We start from the raw sequence: 7,541 nt of genomic DNA on the forward strand, positions 1-7,541 counted from the left end.
CCCGTTCCGTGCCCAGGGCATCACATTAAAAGGGTGTAATGGGCTTTCAGAGTTGGTATTAATCGAGTGGTTGTGTTGACTACGCCACCTGTGGTGTCTGGTGATTCGCCCACCAGCGCTGCGTTCAGTCCTCTGAGGAGGGATGTAGTGGCAGCAGGAGATGGTACTACTCCCCACAGGCGGAGCAGGGCCTCAGGGCAAAAAGAACAGGAGGATGGGAGTTGTAATGGAAGATGTGGTGCGGTGTCGTGCGGTGCCGCGTTGCAATAAGAAACCAGAGGCCATAGGGGGTAGTCTTCCAAGCTTTACTCACGGTAGAATGCACAGCTGCAAGGCTTCTCCCTGATCCTCACGGCGCGCTGCGGCCACCAGGACCAGGGGTCCGACTACCTCCGGGTAGTTCAGATGCTTTGGTCAGGACCCCGCACCAGAGTGTTCCTAGACTTTCCCACTAGGTCCTCTCCTGTCCGTATGTGATGCATGTACTAAGGCCGGGTCTCCCTCTGGACTATGCACAGAACAAGGGTACGGGTGGCGACTCCACTCCACTACCCGGTGGGATCCACTGAGCCTCCGGGCTTCTCCGACTAAGACTTAGAGTGACAGAGTCAGATATCGGGGGCCGGTACCCCTCTTGCAGCAGGAATCCCTCTTACTAGGCCAGAATAGCGAGGACAGGTGGCGTATACCGCTCCGTCTGCATCCCCCTGGGATCCTTTTGCCTGTGGAGCTTTACTCCTCCGCTCTCCTCCATGCCTTCTTGGGTAAGGACCTTGACCAGGTAGAGACAGCCGTTAACTCTTGCCCGCTTCTTGACTCAAGGCCAGAGTACGAGGACCGTGTCCCCATCAACTGCAGGTTCACACAGAAAGCCACGTTCAGTGATGAAGATCACAATCAAAAGACCATGAGCCCAAGATGCCAGGCTATAATATATGAATTTTTGTTGTGTAACCTAAGTGTGCGTCCTCCACCCTCACCCACTACAAGGTTCCCCCTTACTTTGGTTCCCCCTTCTCCACTTATCCCGGCTAGGGCAGCACCCTGGTGCCTATAAGCCCCCCACAGGTGGGAGAGGTGTAGTGATGAATGCAGAGGTGAGGTCCTGACAGATACACCATCCTTACCTCGAAGGAGAGATACCACACCTCATTAAAGAGATGCAGTACCCCTGTGGCGACCGAACCCTCAGGGGCGCCACAGAAACAGATGCTGCAATTTCTTAGGTAGCGCGTAATATTTGTTGGAGGGGCCCGCTGAGTACTCACACTAGTCTGCATTATATTTTTCTTCTTTTTTGCCGGCATTGGCAGTGTTTTGGCCTGATTTTAAGTGATAGGTATGCCCTGAAGCTGGTCTAGGGACGGGAGCAGACAGCCATGCGACTTCACTCCTCCATAGCCAGGTCACGCCCCCCCATTCAAAGAAATTTCAACAAATTCTTGATGTAAACATTAAGATTTGAGAGTCCTCAGTGGCTGATACCTTTTAATGGTTAACTGAAAAGATGGTAACAAGTTGCAAGCATTCGAGACTACTCAGGTCGCTTCATCAGGCATAGTATGACTCAAAATCTGAAGAGTCACATATTCCTACACAATAGAACACAGAAATAATGCAATAGATGAGACAGGTAATGTAAAGCAGCACTATTACTGTGGGAGAAAGGTAAACAGTTCTGGCTGTAAATATTGGTTTAGTTCATAGATAAGGACTGTGAAAGTTTTATTCTCTAATGATTGAGATTTCCAGGGTTATGATGACCCCAAAGTTCTGAGGAGCTCATTCCTTAGTTGATATAAGTAAAGAAAGCAAAGAAAGGAGCACAAATAGCGTTGTTATTCAATAGACAGCAGTAAAGATAAAAGGGAAATTGCTCACCTCTGTGAGAATTCCAGCAGACCCTTAAACCGCAGGGGTTAAACAAAATCACAGAAGTTTTTCTTTGAGAATTCCAGCAGTCACTTTTTACACCTCCCCAGTTCTTTTTCAATACCCAACATATAGCCACCTCTCCCCAAACCCACACTCCTGTTAGCACCACCCACATTATAGCCTTCCAGTTACCTCTCACCACTCTTACAGCTCCATTTTTCAGCTGAGAAAACAAATCAGGAGCCCTAGTGTAGCGGGTTATGTGCCTAGCGTGACTGTACACAGCAACTTGAGCAAGTATTTAAGTTCTAGCCCTCCATGGTTCATCATGATTAATATTAGACCCCTTTTTTATTATGTTTAAAAGAAAAGCTTTTTTAATTATTCTCTACATATTTTAAATTACTTTGCACTTCTTTTCTCTGTTTGAGCAAATGTTCATGTGCATTATGATTTTAGATGCGTTTCCAAGATTTCCTTCCACTTTTTTTTTTTTCTCTCTCTCTCCTTTTTTTTATTTTTCTCTTTTTGGCGCCAAGGGGTGCTTTGGCAGTTTTTTTCTTCACTCCATGTGCTAGCATGTGTGTACATATACCTTCCATGTTGTAACAAGGAGCAGCTATGTACCTGAAGAAGTGGAGAAACGCGTAGTCTTTTATAGCTTTTACAGTTTCCAATAAATGCTGGGAACATTATCCATCTCTGGCATATATAAATAAATTTTTTCATGGTGGAGCGCGGTGATTAATGGCACCTTTATCATCTGTATACTTAATTGATGTAGAATGACATAAATTCATGTGACACATTCATTCCTGCTCTAAAGGTGTCAAAGGTCACCATTAGTTTATATTCCCAAATTTTTCTGTCTCCCTGAGATTTGAAATTACCTCTTAATACCAATAATTTCATGTCTGTGAGGTTGTGTTCCAACCCTATAGATAGAGACAAACACCTTGGTGGCCTCAGAAAGACCTTTTTGAATCAGGGCTACCATCCAAGAACAATAGAGAACCAGATTACAAGAGCCACCAGAATATCAAGGAATCATCTCCTACATTACAAAACTAAACAAGAAAGCAACCGGGTGCCTCTTGTAGTCACCTAAAATCCAAATCTGGAGATGCTAAGGAGAGCTGCATGGAAACTACAACCATTACTACAAAAAGATGCCCGATTACAATCCATATTTCCAGACCCTCCAGTTCTGTGTTTCAGGCAGCCCCCAAATGTAAGAAGCATCATTGTCAGAAGCTCCCTGTCATCTCCACCAGCTACAGGTACCTTTCCCTGCAACCAGAAAAAATGTAAAACCTATCCATTTATAATGACCACAGACAAGATAAAGATACCCAACTCACATCAGAACTACAAGATCCCAGGTACTTTCAGCTGTACTTAATTATATGCACCAAAAGTCCATCAGGGGGTCTGTATGTAGGGGAGACAGGGCAAAAACTTAGGACAAGGATGAATTCTCATCGCCACACAATAAAAGAAGAAAAAATAGATCTACCTGTGGCAAAGCATTTTTGTTTCCCTGATCACAACATCACAGACATGAAATTATTGGTATTAAAAGGTCATTTCAAATCTCAGGGAGACAGAAAAATTTGGGAATATAAACTAATGGTGACCTTTGACACCTTCAGAGCAGGAATGAATGTGTTGCATGGATTTATGTCATTCTACATCAACTAAGGAATGTGCTCCTCAGAGCTTTGGGGTCATCATAACCCTGGACCAGACCTTAATCACTGGACAATAAAACTTTCACAGTCCTTATCTATGAACTAATCCAATATTTACAGCCAGAACTGTTTACCTTTCTCCCTCAGTAATAGCTCTGCTTTACATTACCTGTCTCATCTATTGCATTATTTCTGTGTCCTATTGTGTATAAATATGTGACTCTTCAGATATTGTGTCATACTATGCCTGATGAAGAGACCTGTGTAGTCTCGAAAGCTTGCAACTTGTTATTATCTTTTCAGTTAACCAATAAAAGGTATCAGCCACTGAGGACTCTCAAATCTTAATATTTTTCTAATAATTTTTCCGTGGCTAACACAGTACAAAAATATGTATTTTCCTTGATGTAAACATAACACCAATAAGTAATAAGCTGACGTTGAAAAGAGGATGGTTTCTACAAATGGATAATGATCCTAAACACGTCAAAATCAAGATCTTCACTGGTAAAGCCCCCCACTCATAACACATTAGGTAGCTGTCAGCCAAAAGATTGTTCAACTGACAGCCATCTCTTCTGAGCCCCTTATACACAAGAACGCTCAGCTTGGCTCCTGTGTTCTCTATGAGAGCGACTAATAGATTCGACTGGCAGCGGCTTATCTGCTGGAAAACAGAATGAGCTACCATTGGAAATACAACATGCAGGCTCCTTCTCTCCTCCAACATCATCTGTAGGGTACGTTCATATGACTGTATTGTCGGTCCCAGGGTTTTCCGTGAAAAAACTGACAGAACTAGACACAGACAGATCTAGGTCCATTGGGCTGTTTAGATAAGTGTTTGAAAAAAAGCAAGTGAAAAAAATCATAGCACGCATAGGTTCTTCCTTAAAATGGATGAGAGTAAGCCATTCAAGTCCAAAGGTGCACAAAAAAACAGATCCCATACAGATTATCCATATAGCTTCCATTTTTTTATGGATACATTTCCATTATTAACCTAGAAAACTGTATTTGGTCTTGTGAATGATAATAACTGTTGTTCAAAAAGAAGTATGGTGTACAGACCACAACCGACCACCAAACTGAGGAAAATCATCCATTTTTCTGGATGAAAAGATAAATGTCCCATTCTTGTCTGATGTCAGATTCTCGCTGCTCCACAGTCTGGGAATTCTGCTGGATTTTTTATTTTATAATGCATCAAATGTTTTCTCCTGGTGAAAGGTCTGGACTGCAGGTGGCCGGATCTTCACCTGAACTCTTCCTCTTCGATTCCATGCTGCTGTGATGGATGTAGCATGTGGTTTAGCATTGTCTTGCCAAAATCTGCAAAAAAAGATCCAACAAATACACAGAAAAAAGTATGCAAAAAGAGGGATAACCTAAAAATCTAAAAATAGTCAATGCTTATTAACATGCAAGACATATTAAAAATATTTAAAAAGCACCAATGGCTGTAAGCCTGTAACATAAATTTTCCAGACCACAGCACTATAGTGCTAGGATCTATCCTGTCTGTCAATAAGGTAATTTAGGAACCCAAAAGTTAATACCACCTTAATACAGATATATTACTGTATAATATACCCATAATATGAAAATTGTTACATCAATGACCCAGGCCCTAAAATAAGGGCAAGTATTAAAGTGCATAGTGGGTTAAAGATATACACGCCCAATAAATAATGCACAAAAGCACAAAATAAAAGATGATAAAGAGGAGTGTATACAACAATTGTATGATAGAGTCAGAAAAGTTGCAGAAAAATCCTACTGCCGGCACAATAGCAAATAGCCACACAGAGTGAAGGTAAATGTGAAGTTTGTGCCACCTGGGTCATAGATATAACAATTTTCATATTATTGGTATAGCTGTGATTTGGGGTATATTATAATATACCTTTATTAAGTCTCCAAGGAGCCTTGAAGATGAAGATGGTGGCTCTGGTCCCCACCTGCTATACATAGAGTCAGGCATGTAATAAAGCATCTGGAAGGATCATAAATTCCTTCCTGTAAAATAAGAAAATTAGATTTTTATTGATTAGGAAAACTGAATGACACAGAAGTAAATGACGATGTTTCTTCTTTTCTCCAGAGCCCAATTCTCCCCGATTCAGCTTTGTGCAGGAGGAGACAGCAAGGTAATGTATTCCTATATATCAGTTTTATCTGGGTCATGTTCATGTTATCTGGTCGCTAGATGGCGCTATTATTAGCATATTTTCAGATAAGGTGTCAGCTGTGTGTCTGCAGGTCGCGTACGATCTTAGTATATATCCAGTAGTGATGTGTGATCCTCTTTGATGCTTTGTTACCAGGAGACAGGAGCGTCCCATCAATTACTGTTTCCTGAGAAATCTGTCTTCACCCACGTCCAAATATGTCACCGACTTCCGTAAGAACAAACAGGAGCTGGTACGACGCCTGTACAAGTTTTATAACAGGACCGTCTTTGAGAACCAGGTATTCAGTTATAACACACAGCTTGGAATAGGGTTATAGGGGATGAAGGTTTAGAGCTAGGGATAGTGTATCCAGTGTATATAGTATATACCTCTATATTCTGTATGTATAGGGTGATACGAGGCAAAGGGTTATAGCTAGGGATAGTGTATCCAGTGTATATAGTAAATACCTCTATATTCTGTATGTATAGAGAGATATGAGGCAAAGGGTTAGAGCTAGGGATAGTGTATCCAGTGTATATAGTAAATACCTCTATATTCTGTATGTATAGGGTGATACGAGGCAAACGGTTAGAGCTAGGGATAGTGTATCCAGTGTATATAGCATATACCTCTACATTCTGTATGTATATGGTGATATGAGGCGAAGGGTTAGAGCTAGGTATAGTGTATCCAGTGTATATAGCATATACCTCTATGTTCTGTATGTATTTGGTGATACGAGGCGAAGGGTTAGAGCTAGGGATAGTGTATCCAGTGTATATAGCATATACCTCTATATTCTGTATGTATAGGTTGATAGGGGATGAAGGGTTAGAGCTAGGGTTAGTGTATCCAGTGTATATAGTATATACCTCTATATTCTGTAGGTATGGGGTGATGTGGGGGATAGTGAATAGAGGGTTAGAGCTAGGGTTAGTGTATCCACTGTATACAGTATATACCTCTATATTCTGTATTTCTACTTCCTCTGTAGCTTCCTGCATATATGGACATCAGCTGGAATAAAAGGCTGCGTAAAACAGCTGGTCGCACTGGATTCCAGGAGAACAACGGAGACCGCTACGCCATCATCCAGTTATCGGATAAAGTCTGCGATTCAGCAGGTAGTCGTCACATCCGGCACAATTTCTAGATTAGCTGTGGTGAAATCTTCCCCACATCTTTACTCCTGATTGTTATTATATGCTGTTTTGTCCTTAGAACGACTCCGAGACACATTGATCCATGAGATGTGTCATGCTGCCTGCTGGGTCATCGATGGCAATGGAGAACTTGCCCATCACCAACTATGGGAGCAGTATTGTGAGAAGGTCGCACAGATCCACCCTGACCTTCCACCCATTACTGTATTCCACAGTTGGGAGTACCACTACCCGGTGGTGTACCAATGCTCAGGGTGCCAGTACAGGTAAGATACGACTCAAATAAACTATGGACAGACGGGCGTCTGATACTGGTCGTGGGTGTATGTGCTTCTACCACTGCTTGCTTCATGACTTCTGCAATCAATATGAAGGGGCTCTGTCATTGATGTTGGATGTGTGTGTACCTTTAGGATCAGTCTTTAATATCTTTAATAAGCTTTATCTCCCACTCCAGCGTCGGACGTTGGACAGATTCTCTCAACACCGAGAAGTTTGGGTGCGGCTACTGTGAGAACAAGTTGGTTCTAGTAACCCCAACCTGAGAAGATATATCAGCGACCATCCAGCTCCATCAATAGTCCGATCATCGGCTCGGCCAAGATAGCAGCACACAGATGAAGTCATCCAGAAGA

This window comes from Phyllobates terribilis, unplaced genomic scaffold (assembly GCF_046119375.1).
Source record: "Phyllobates terribilis strain yellow unplaced genomic scaffold, ASM4611937v1 Scaffold_11__3_contigs__length_659146591, whole genome shotgun sequence".
Classification (NCBI taxonomy): Eukaryota; Metazoa; Chordata; class Amphibia; order Anura; family Dendrobatidae; genus Phyllobates; species Phyllobates terribilis.